General features: G+C 40.2%; 1 long non-coding RNA gene across 6 annotated transcripts in view; it reads right to left on the bottom strand.

Moving 5' to 3' along the window:
* The window catches only part of LOC103675351, a 117096-nt gene that overhangs the window by 75129 nt on the left and 28964 nt on the right, over positions 1 to 13003 (bottom strand). For 5 of the 6 annotated variants that reach the window (XR_005835003.1, XR_005835002.1, XR_571820.2 and 2 more), the window contains 2 exons: positions 9704 to 9803; positions 7934 to 8079 (listed from right to left, as the gene is read on the bottom strand). This is a non-coding gene — a long non-coding RNA (uncharacterized LOC103675351). The remainder of the gene's footprint in view (positions 1 to 7933; positions 8080 to 9703; positions 9804 to 13003) is intronic. The other variant, XR_005835005.1, reaches the window with a different exon arrangement.

Below are 13003 nucleotides of genomic sequence, written 5' to 3'. Positions count from 1 at the left end.
AGGTGAAAAGGGCCAGCATGTGAGCTTTGGCTCAGTGAAGCGATGGTGGAACAGCCTTCCTTCCTTCTGACTGCATTTGGCTCCTGTGTGCTTCCTGCAGGTACATTTTTTGGCCTGTATCATCAGTGCAGTGTTTTGCTTAGCAACCGATGGGCTTTCATTGATATGTCTGTCTGCTTAGAGGGAGAAGATTTGCCTGTGTCACCTTAGAAGTTAATATATTATGCTACAATGGAGTGCAGGTAGAAGATTATGAACAATATTTCCCGAAATCTTTTCGTTGGGACCCTATCCCTATGAGATGCTATGTGACAAAAGGTTCCAAGGTCAAGTAAGTTTGGGAAATGCTGCCTTCTATATTGCCTCTTAAGGAGTCACTAATGCACATGAATGTGTTAAAAGTCTTCTCTGCTGGCTCCTCCTTTGTACCAGATTTCTCAATTCGAAGTGCCTTTGGGGCTTGGCTTTGGGCCTTAAGTCCTCTCTACACTCTCCCTAGACGATCTCATCCAGATATACCACCTCTATGCCAGTGATTTCCCAATTTATATCACAGACCTTTCTCCTAAGCTCCAGACTCTTAGATATGAGATCTGTCTACTTGATAGCACCTCTTAGATGTGTAATAGGTATCTTGAACAGAACGTGGTTGAGACAATCTCTTGGTTTCCTTCACCCCTGTAAGTCTTTGCTTCCTTAGCCTTTCCCTTCTCAGTCAATAATTCAACCATGTAATTAACTGCTCAAGCTCAAACCCAAGAGCTACAAGTCATCACTGTCTTTTCTCTGGTCCCTCTTTCCCACATTAACCCATCAGGAAGACCTGTTGTCTCCACTCTTGAAAAACATGCTGGCGCCATCCACATCTCTCTACCTGTTCTGACAATCCCATCATCGTCTCTCAGGTGAGCTACTAAAGGAGACTCCTAACTGGTCTCCACTTGTAATCGTGGCCTTTAAATTCCATTCTCTACACAACAGCCAAGAAGATTTCTTTTTTACAAATTGTATTATTAGATTGTGCCAAGGCTGAAAGCCCTTCATATTGCTTTCTGCTGCACCAACGATCAAATCTTCCTTCTTACCACGGCCTCTAAGATCATCTCCTCACATGTATTTTCCTGTCTGTTCAGTTTCTCAGCTCCAGCCACAGAGGCTCTCTTCTTCTTCCAACATGCCAAGCTTTGTCCTGCCCGGTCTGTGGACTCATTGTTCCCTCTGCTGCCTGTGTTTCCCCAATTCCAGTTCTTCTCTATAACATCACCCCTTAATGTCTTCACAGTCCTTAACATTATTTGAAATCTTACTTGTTTGCTTCGTCATTTTTTAGGGAACCACCTAGAAAGTGAATTCTATGAAGGCAGGGCAGGGGTCTCATCTGTCCTGCTCATTCTTCACCAGGATTTGTCCAGTGCCTGAAGTGCCTGGCATATAATAGGCACTCAATAAGTATTTGCTGACTTTATGAAATGATTTGAGAAATTATGTGTTGGAGAAAACCGTGAAACTTAGTTTAACCCTACAGTCTTCAAGTTTATTTGAGCTTAGAACCCTATCTGCCATTGTAAAGAATATTCACTATCCTGGGGACCAGTTCCTGGAATGCACTTTGTTTTATGCTGATTTAAAAGCAATATTGTGGAGAGTTAATGTTGGAGATCCAGTGGATCTTCAACACCAGAACTTGAAAAACCTCTTGTAAGCAGGCATTTTGGCAGGTCTTTGGGAGCCCATATTTTTATTAGGAGAACAATAGGTTTAAAAGTAAGTTATTGAGTATTTTTTTTCCTTGGGATATGGATTCAAAAAACTAAGCTAGCAGCTCAAGATTATAGGGCTCAGGGATAGATGAGGTGTTGGAGGTGGGAGAGAAGGAGTCCAGACAGGATATAGCAAAATTAAGGGATGTGGTTGACTAAGGGTAGATGAGATTGAGGCCCAGTAAAACTTTCCTACTTCTAATGGAATTTTTAGAAACAGAAACCTGCAGTTGGAAACTTGGCTATTTTTATACCATGTATGTTTTCTGTAATTATTTGTTTTCTGTTTTCCCTCATGTTTAGTAAAGCTGTTCTTGAAAATACCAGCCTGTCTTAGTTACGCCAAGGAAAAACATTTTTGTCCACATTGAAAAATTTAAAGGGGAACCACACAGCTTTAGATGAGACATGACCAGGTGATGTAGTGACAAAGAGAATCTGGAAAACAGAAACCCAAAGTGAAGATGAAAGTCAGGGGGAGTCAGGGGGACTCGTGTGGCCCCTTCCAACCTTGAAACATTCTTTCAAGAGTCTGATCTGGTTCAGTTGTGATCTGCTTAAACTTTGGAGGGTTTTGTGCTGAGTCCTAATTAGACAAGGCCAATTCTTTACAAAGTCACATACATGAAATATTAAGCTATAGAAGGAATTATCTAGTTGCACAAAAAGCCTTAGATGGAATTAGATGAGGAGAACTTGAGAAGTCCTCTGTGATTTGAGATGTATGCAAGAGTATGTGAGAGGTTCTGTGCATACAGCAGAGTGTTCTGAGTTTGGACCTCAGTATTTCTTAATCCATGATTGCACTAAGATTGAGAGATGGATTTTGTCTTTGGGGCAGGCTCTTGGAGGGACCAATGGGGAGCATTTTTAGTCATAAAGATGGGTGAAACACAGGGGAATAACCCAGACATGAAGGCCTAAGATTAGAGGATTTGGGTACAGTATTTAGTATGATAAAAGGCTGGCCCTATAGCAGATAAGATTGCAATCCTGAAGGGATACTTGTGTTATTTGTGGTTGTTCTTTACTAGGTAGGATGTGGTCTTAGGGAGCATATGAGTCAGGGTTCTCCAGAGAAACAGAACCAACAGTGTATGTTGTATGTTCGGGGTTGGGGGTAGGGAGATGCACATTCTGTAGAGCCAGTGTCCCAGTTTGAATCCTATGCTGGAAGCTGCTGTAGAACTAGGAAGAGCTGATGGCCCAGTTTGCAGCTTGTCAGGTAGGAGAATTCTTTCTTATTCAGGGAAGTGTTAGCCTTGTGTTCTAGTCAGGCCTTCAAATGATTGGGCGAGGACCACTCACATTATGGAGAGCAATACACTTTACTTAGTCTACTGATTTAAATGTTCGTCTCATCCAAAAACACCCTCACAGAAATACTCAGAATAATGTTTTACTAAATATCCGAGTACCCTGTGGCCAAATTAACCTGACACATAAAATTAACTATCACAGGGACAGAGATTTCCATCCAGGATGGTGAACCAGCCCTGGAAATATGGTAGCGGTTTGGACAGAAGGATAGAAGGAATCAGACTCTATACCAGGCATAGCCAATAGATTCTCTGACAATGAAACTTGAGATTTAGCTTAAGTTTTTTTTGTTTTGTTTTTTGTTTTTTTTTCTGTGTTGTATTTCCTGCGTGTTATCTTTAAGCCTTAGTGTTGTGGGCTGAGTTGTGTCCTAAAAGAGATGTATTGGAGTCCTAACATCTAGTACCTCAGAATGTCACCTTATCTGGAGACAGGATCATTATAGAGATAATCAAGTTAAAATGAGATTGTTAGGCTGGGCCTAAATCCAACATGTTTGGTGTCCTTATAAAGGGGGCAATTTGGACACAGAGACATGCAAAAGGGAAAACAATGTTAAGAGACTGGAAGAACATAGCCACCTAGAAATCAAGGAGAAAGGCCTAGAACAGATCTTTCCCTCACAGCTCTCAGAAGGAACAACCCTGCCAACACCTGGATTTCAGATTTCTAGCTTCCAGAACTTTGAGACAACAAACTTTTACTGTTTAAGCCACTCAATTTATTGTTCTTTGCTATGGCAGTCTCAGGAAACCAACACGCTTAGTAAAGTCTACTACACATAATATCTTGTGTTAACAATACTTGGAAGGATGAAGACAGAAGCTGATGCACACACAGAAAATAAAGCTCCAGGGGTGGGGGCAGGAGGGGAGGTGGGAGGGGAGGTGACAAGATGGAGGGAAGGTGACAAAATGGAGCAGACAGTTAGGGAAGAAGCCTGGAGCTGTGAGCTGTGAACAGAGTCTCCAATGAGGTATTGAGGATGATAGTACTTTGCATACAAAATAATATTATAAAAAAAGGTAGATATCATTATAACTGTTGACAGAAAAATTTACTGGCTCCCTCCTGGAAAAGCTACCCATATGACTAGTTCATAGTGATCATTCCTGTGTTTGATCAGCTGAGAAGCATTAATGGAGTTTATATTAACTTTAAAATGTTAAAAATTAAAAGGTTTGAATTAACATTGACAATGTTGAAAAGCAAAGGGCATATATTAACTTTGACAACGTTAAAAATTAAAGGGATAGTCTTTGATGACATCTGCATCAACCATGAAGGCACAAACATTTTGAGAGAGGACATATGGGAACAGCAGTGACTCTAGCATCACACGTTGCAAATACGTCTCCTTGTGTGAATGCTACCACACAAGCATTCAGTACATTATTTCCCAAGGTACCCCTTCTACTGAAATGTTGCCCTGGTATAGATAAGGAGCATCATAAGGCCATATGAGTGGGAAAAGGAAGAATGGAAGGAAGGAAGGAAGGAAGGAGCAGAAGAAGGAAGGGAGGAGGGAGCAATGAGGGGAGAGATACAGGACCTTTTCCTACCCCACAGCCAAGTTCCTATCCATTTGAAACAACCAGATTTGGTTTCAGATAACACTATCTTTGGGTTATTTAACAAACATGATTAAATTATTAATGTGGGATAAAACTGTTATTTAATAATAATCTACAAAAATTAATGCTTCTTTAGTGTAGTTATTTCATGGTTTACTTTTAAAACCTTTGTAGCAGCATCTAATTTCAGAAAATAGAATGCAGATTCCCTGGCAGTCTAGAAACTAGGTAGAAGGGAAAGAAAACCAATGGCAGTATCTTGACATCTTTAATACAGAGTAATACTAATATGATAACAACAGCTATTCCTTTATTCTAAGGATTTCCATTTTAAAGGCTTGCTGTTATTAATTTTCCTTGCCTAGCTCCTTTTTAATTATAATTTTTTGGGCTATGTGCATGAGTTGAATTCTATTAAATACCAAATGATTTCCCACATATCTTAGTTTGGAATCTGTCTCTTTTAATAGACAGAAATTACTTTCTCCCAGAACAGTGATACAATAACAATGTCCAGACAGTCAAAATGAATGTCATTGTCCTTCTTCCTTACTACCAGGTATAGCTAGGAAAGGAATTGATGATGTATAACTAGGAATAGCTTTCTTTCCTGGGGCATGGAGTTGAGGGGGAGGGTGTAGATCGAGTGTCCTTTTACCTTAAGGATCTGTTAGTATATCTGCAAGAAAAGTAGTCGATGTGTTTTCTAAGGAAATGTTTGAAAGATTTTTCCTGGCCTGGGATGGCCTGTATATAGGATATACTGTCTTTATGTCTCTAAATATTCTGCAAAAGAGTCTGATACCCACTCTACTCTGTGAAGTCATTTTTGTAAAGGAGGTCCCAAATGAAATGAATGGCTCGGGCAATGACTTTGGGAAGGTCTAAACCAGTTCTGATGTAATGCTTCTTCCAGGAAAATCCCAGGACTTTTGGGGGTGCTTGTTTCTGTTCCATTTCAAAATATGACAGCCTTGGGTAGACTTAATCCAAGTGGACATGATTACACAGCCCTGTTCCACATCATTAGTAAGAGTAAATGCCTCTGCCAGAATTCTGCCAACACTGCTTCTAGCCAGACATCCATTAGTAAACATTGCAATCTTAAAATATTGGTTGGCTTCTGTGGCTTGTCTGCATAATGGAAACTAGGTCCAGATTTTTTAAAGTATCAACATGAATAATCATAGAAATGCTGTTCTGCAAGAGATATAGTTAGAAATTTGAGGCATCCAGGGTAGAATTTTGGTAAAGATCTGTTTAATTTCTTATTTTTTTAATTTAAAATATTCTTAATTGAAAATAGAAAAATATTTCTGGTTTTGTGATGATGCCAGCTAAGGAGGCAATTCCTTAGATCTAACTTTGCTTTGCTCAGGATGGCTATTTTATGTTCTATATAGACATCAGCATAATTTGAAACATCTTTCTTCATCATGAGTAGTTGATCATTCCAAAGTAGGTATTTCTAACAAACTGAGAGGATTTAGTTGAAATGTACATTACAAATAATTGTCGTATTTTACACATTCTTAAAAATGACAATCCTTTTAGTTAGCATACACTTCACATGTTTTAAAAACATGCCACCTGTGTTCTCTCTTTTGATCGTTGATGGCCCTATAAGGTGAAAAGCGAAGGCCATGTCAGCCTTCTACAAGTGAGAAAACGAGCTCAAAGAAATAAAGAACTTAGCCAAGATCACAAGTACATTAGTCCGCTTTCAAGGTCAGCCTGAAGGTCAGTGATAGCATTTTCTTAGTATTCCTTGTTGAAGAAGGAAAAATTGCCAGTTAGGTGGAAGGGTTCTAAACTCTGTAACTTGCACACAAGTCCCTTGATCTCATCTAGCTCTAGGTCCCCCATGTTTGCTAGCACTCAGTGGTGATACTTCCTTTATAACATGTCTAGAATGAAAGGAGTTAAACCTTAAAGATTTACTTACCACCTGCAAGTAATAAGAAATCAGTCCTCTCAGAAAGCCAATGTGCTAAGAAGTTTTTGAGGCTATTTCATAAACCCTGACATGGTTACAAAGATGAACTACATCACCTTCTCAAATGAAGAACAACAAGTACATAGGGATGATACATTGTAGAGATCACCTTAGAAGCCATAACATCCTTGGTGGGCATTTGTAAATAAGATATTGAACTTGCTGAGTCTCCTTCCCTGGAAAAACCCTGTGGACGTCCACATGTTCTTTTTTACAGTAATCACAACACCTCCACTGAGAGCTGCCTAGACAGGAATTGTCCTCCCATATTACTTATGGGAAAGCCAAGGGTTGAGAGATCAGTGGACTGATCAAGGTCCCAGAGTGAGTCATTAGGAGAGACTAACCTCAGGGCTTATTTCTTCTTGATGATTTAAATGACTTGCTTGAGTTAATCAGAGGAAAATATTTGGAGAATGAGGACATTTATGGCATGTTTGTCAAATATGCAGGTAATGAGGATTCAGTGCTATTCTTCACTCTGCTTCTAACTAGTTATGAGATTTGGACAAGTTATTTAACCAAACTGGGCCTCAGTATCATTCCTAGAGAAACGAAGCAGTTGAACTAGATCAGGAGTTTTCAAACTTCATTCTTTTTAAAAGAAACTCTAAACGATTTAGACATTAATTCAAAGTATTGTAATGTTATAAAATTAATTGATAAAAATTAAGATGCATGCAATCCTACCTCCTGCTTGGTTTTCCCCACCTCCTACAGGATTCCTTGGAAACAGTCTAAAAACCATGGTATTATGTAATCTGAAAGTTACTTTCTGTTCTAAAATTCAATGTTTTTATGATTGGAAACAACTAGCTTTCTAATCTGCTACCTGTTCCCATCCCCTATAGCATCTTATGGTATAAAAGAGCTCCAGACTGGAAGTCTGGAGGAGCTGGGTGTGGAACCCTGCTCCACCTACCAATTATCTTTGTCACTTTAATCAAGTTGTTTCACCTCTCTAAGTTTCTGTCTCCTCATCTATAAAATAGAAATAGTAGGGGAGCCTGGGTGGCGAAGTTGGTTAAGCGTCTGACTCTTGGTTTCCGCTCAGGTCGTGATCTCAGGGTCGTGACCTCAGGGTCGTGAGACTGAACCCATATCAGGCTCCACGCTCAGCACAGAGTCTGCTTAAGACTCTTGCCCTCTCCCTCTGCCCCACCCCCTGTATCTCTCAAATAAATAATCTTGAAAAATAAAATAGAAACAGTAACCTTTTCCAAGTAAGAGTGCTTTGTAAACTGTAGAAGATTGAATAAATGTATAACGTCATTTAGTGTTACCGTCTGTGCACAACACCCTTCCATGGGGAGATGGTTTTGTCTTCAGGATGATGCAGAGTACCAACACGGGTTGAGCTGTTCTTTGGCAAGCTTGCCTACGAGTAGGGGTGGTATCTATTATATTTGGGTTTCATCTTCTCTGAGAGCTGAAAGTCAAGTTAGTAGAGAAGGTGTGGGCTATTGACACAGCAAATAATTAAACCAAGGAGGCAACATCACTAAGTTTAAAGGGAAAAATTGTTCCCATAATCTGACCTTGACAGCAGTGACCTGGCTATATTCCCCCTCTGCACAAGCCCATGACCCATTAATAACTGCTGTCATTCAATGAGTGCTTTCTACATGCTAGACACTGAATTTTACATGAGTTATCTCATTCAATCTTATAAGAATCCTCTGCAATGATGTTATCCCTACTTTATAGTGAGAGATAACCAATAAAATGGGGTATTATTCCTATTTGGTAACTTAGAGAGGCTAAGTAATTTGCTGAGGTTCATATAATAGGCAAGTGGCAGAACCTGAACTCTGAATTCAAAACTCTGAACAGCTTGCCTCTATATCTCCCAGTTGGAAGGAATGATTTTTCTCACTCAGCATGAGGGCCAAAGCCCTCACAATGCCCTTAATCAGCTCCATCTCTTCATTTTTATGATTATTATTATTATTTTTTTAAAGATTTTATTTATTTATTTAACAGAGATAGAGACAGCCAGCGAGAGAGGGAACACAGCAGGGGGAGTGGGAGAGGAAGAAGCAGGCTCACAGTGGAGGAGCCTGATGTGGGGCTCGATCCCATAATGCCGGGATCACGCCCTGAGCCGAAGGCAGACGCTTAACCACTGTGCCACCCAGGAGCCCCTATGATTATTATTTTTATTCCTCCGATCAAAAGTGTTCCAATCATCTTCATAAAACTCAAAGGTGGAAAGCACCTATTAGTCATTGATGTCCCCCTCCTGTCTCCTGCTTGTCCTCTCTAGCATGTCCTCTGTTCATGAGTTAGGGAATGGAGCCACATCCCTTACCTTGGGAGTTAGTCCCATAACTAATTCACCTCTGTTAGGAAGATTTTCCTCTTATGCACATCCTCTTCAATTTTGCATTCTACCCAGTTCTTTCTCTGTGTGGGCTGCACACTTCTGCTCTTCATATCACATTACCTATGCCTGCCCAGGTTCTCAGTGGCCTCTTGCCCTCACACTATGGCCACAGTATTTTTTCTTATTAGCACCTGGAAGATGCTCTCCCCAGTGGACAGAAGCAGAGGTGAGCTGCAGGGGATGCTAGGAAAGAAAGGGAGGAGGAAGAGGAGTGAGCACAAGGCTTGAAACCTGCTTAGTCAGCAAACCTTGGACCCAGCTCAGCTTGCACATTTAGGTGCCCCCTCCTCTGGCAGCAGGGGCATTTACTGCCCAGCTAGGCATGATTCTATGAGGATATTGTGCCAGGCTCTAAACTTGCACCAGGAGTCACAGAAATAAATGGAGTGCATCATCAGAAGAAGACCGTGTGGTGTAGTGGACAGAATGTCAGCTTTGGGATTTGAAAAATCTAGTTTAAGTTATTGCTCTACTTTTTATATAGCTATGGGGAAACAATACCTATCTATGTTGTTTCTATAAAGAGTCTAGACAATGACCTGGCATACAGTAGGCATTCAATCAATGAGAACTCTTGTTTTTCAAAGCCCTGATTCTAAACAACTTGTTATAACCACATCCTCATAAATTTGCATCCTATTTGGAGTATCTAGGCAGCTATCCTTACCTCTTATTCTTCCATTCTTATTATGCTGCAAGTCAGTTTAGAGTATCCTCATATTCTGGTTTCACCTCCAGCATCAGCAATTCCACATGGTTCCCATTGCCTAGAAAGCAGAACTCAGATATTAGCTACCAGATCCAAATCAACATTAAATTTGCTTTTCAGTTTTCACTTTGATGTGAACCTTCCCGTTGACATGCTGAAATAGATATAGATATCAATCTATTTGCCATCTTTGTGACAAGCTTCGCATGTATGTTGACAATTTCTCATTTGTGTCAAGGAACCATTCCATGTGCATGGCTATTGGCAGTAGTATCTTAATATGCAAACAGAACTCAACTTGGACAAAATATTTCACTAAACACTCTTTTCAAATGAATGCACAAGACCATTCTCAGCCAAAGGAAACTACCTTTCTTAGGCAACTGAAATCTACTCATTTAACAAATACTTATTGAGAGTCTACAATGTCAAAAGGCCTTGTAGGCACTGGGATACACTGGTTGACATGGCAGACATGCATCATTGAAACAAATCTCCTCTCTCATGGAACTTACATTGTAGTGCAAAACACACAATAAAAAAGAGAGCAGATAAATAAAGAAAATGAATTTGAGATAATGATGATTGCAATGAAGAAAGCAAAACAAAGTGATATATAGTGATTAGAGAAGCTTTTTTATTTATACATTTATTTTTACCTTAATTTATAAATCAAAGTAATAGACGCACATAGACCAAAAAAAAAAAAAAATTGGACCTCTCCCCTAAAATCTAATGAATAGGGAAAGGAAAGGTGGGAAGGCTTTTCTGAGGAGCTACTAACTGAGCTGAGACCTGAATTAGGAGGAGACATCTTAATAAGAAGGCCTAGGGAAAAGCATATCAGCAAAAGGAAACAGCAATCCAAGGGCATTAAGTGCAAAGGAGCATGGTGTACATGTCCATCGGACAGAGGAAATGACAATGTAGTTAGGGTGAATTGAACAAAGGGGTAAGAGGCAGGAGGTGAGATTGTAGACATAGGCAGAGGCCAGGCCATATAGAGTCTTTCAGGGTATGGCAAGACTATTGGCTATGTTCCAGTTACAGTGGGAGGCCATGGACAGGGTTGGATTAAGCCAGGAAGAGATACAGACTGATTTATGTTTTTTAAAAGCTGATTCTGTCTTCTGACTAGAGGGTGGAGTATAGAAGAACAACAGTGAAAACAGGAGGCTTTTATAGTAGTCCAGATGTGTGATGATGGTGGCTTGGAGCAGGATAATAATAGTAATGATGGTGAAATCTAGGATTTCTTTCAGAATAATTTGTTCAGAAATTCCAGAATTTGTTGATAAATTGGATTTGGGGAGTGAGGTAAAACAGAGTAAGTCCTAGGTTTGGGCTTGAGTTTTTGGGTGCATGGTGGTTCCATTTACTGAGACAGAAAAGATTGCAGGTAGAACATTTTTTAGGGAATTGGTTTTGATTTGGGAAAGTTAAGTACGATAGACCTATGAAACAGTCATGTGGAAATGTCTAAAAGGTTGACTTGCTTGTCCTCTCTCACAATGCACAACCAACTTGTTGGCTAGGCTAGAGGTATGCAAGAAAAAAGCCAGACACCCATGCCAGTCCCAGATGCCTCAGTAATCAATTTGCAATTTTTCCCAAGAGTTAATTCAGGGGCTTAAGGGACCAAGGTGGGTATTCCTTGGATACTTATACTACATTCTAAGATGTGTCTGAAGAGCTGTGGTTGGTAAAGGAAGTAGTTTCCAGAGCAGAGTTATATTTGGCCAAAAAACATTTCCAACTACACTTTCCACTTGGCATGTAGATAGAATATGGAATGGTACGAAGAAATAATAAAATCTGGTTTGAAAATGTTTCTTAGGCATAGACATACAAAGGAGAAAAGGGTTTATTTTTCTTCTCCTTCAGATTCTGGTTCATAAATTTATAGTTCTTAGAATTGGGAGGATCTTAAAGAACAATGGATTTAGTCCCTGATCTCAGATGCACAAAGTATTAAGGCAGTCAATTCCTAGAATAATCACTATTATTCACTCTATTATTATCACTACTAAATTCAGTAGTGATTTATTAATCATTACTCCATTTTGGGGTTTTTTTTGTTGTTGTTTTTTTGTTTTTTTTTTAAAGATTTTATTTATTTATGCGACAGAGAGAGACAGCCAGTGAGAGAGGAAACACAGCAGGGGGAGTGGGAGAGGAAGAAGCAGGCTCCCAGCAGAGGAGCCTGATGTGGGACTCGATCCCGGAACGCCGGGATCAGGCCCTGAGCCGAAGGCAGATGCTTAACAACTGCACCACCCAGGCGCCCCCATTACTCCATTTTTTTTTTTTTAATTCGACAGAGATGGAGACAGCCAGCGAGAGAGGGAACACAAGCAGGGGGAGTGGGAGAGGAAGAAGCAGGCTCATAGCGGAGGAGCCTGATGTGGGGCTCGATCCCATAACGCCGGGATCACGCCCTGAGCCGAAGGCAGACGCTTAACCACTGTGCCACCCAGGCGCCCCCATTACTCCATTTTTGTAATAGAACTTCCTGCCTTTGAAAATTAGGCCTTTTCTTCAACATTCTTAATTTATACATTCAGGTCTTTAAAAACTATTTTCAGCTAAAAATTAAGTATAAATAAAATAAATTCAATAGAGACAAAACATTAAAATAATTTAAAATCACTAGGATGCTTCCTCATATGCAAAGTGTGCTTTGGAGGTAAGAACCATCCCTCCCCCTGCCTAAGTGTTTAAACATCTCCCCTGGGATATCATTTTGCTTTTCTTTATTTTTAGAGATTTTATTTATTTATTTATTTAGAGACAGAGAGAGGGAGTGCATGCGCATGTGTGAGTGCGGGGAGGGGCAGAGGGTGAAGGAAAGACAGAATCCCTAGCAGACTGTATGCTGAGCCTGGAGCTCAATGCAGGGCTCGATCTCATGACCCTGAGATCATGGCCTGAACAGAAATAAAGAGTTGGACGCCTAACTGACTGAGCCACCCAGGCACCCCTATCATTTTGCTTTTCTAACACTAAGCTGTTAATTTCTGGCCTATCGCATCTATATAAGAAAGACTAGAATGAATATGGTTTTTGATGTTGCTTTATGCCAGGCCCTTTCAGCTTATCGGATTCTTTTATAATGGCCACTTCATTATATAGACTCATTCCTAAAACTGTTCTCTTACTGGTTAATGGGTCTCTTACCTTTTTGGAAGCTCCTCTGAGCTAAGTTCATCTACACTGTGTTCTCCCCTAAGCTATAAATACCCTTCCCCCTCCAAGTCT

The sequence above is a fragment of the Ursus maritimus genome, unplaced genomic scaffold (assembly GCF_017311325.1).
Source record: "Ursus maritimus isolate PB19 unplaced genomic scaffold, ASM1731132v1 scaffold_16, whole genome shotgun sequence".
NCBI lineage: Eukaryota > Metazoa > Chordata > Mammalia > Carnivora > Ursidae > Ursus > Ursus maritimus.
The sequence above is the reverse complement of the archived record's forward strand: the minus strand, read 5'-3'. Positions and strand labels throughout refer to the sequence as shown.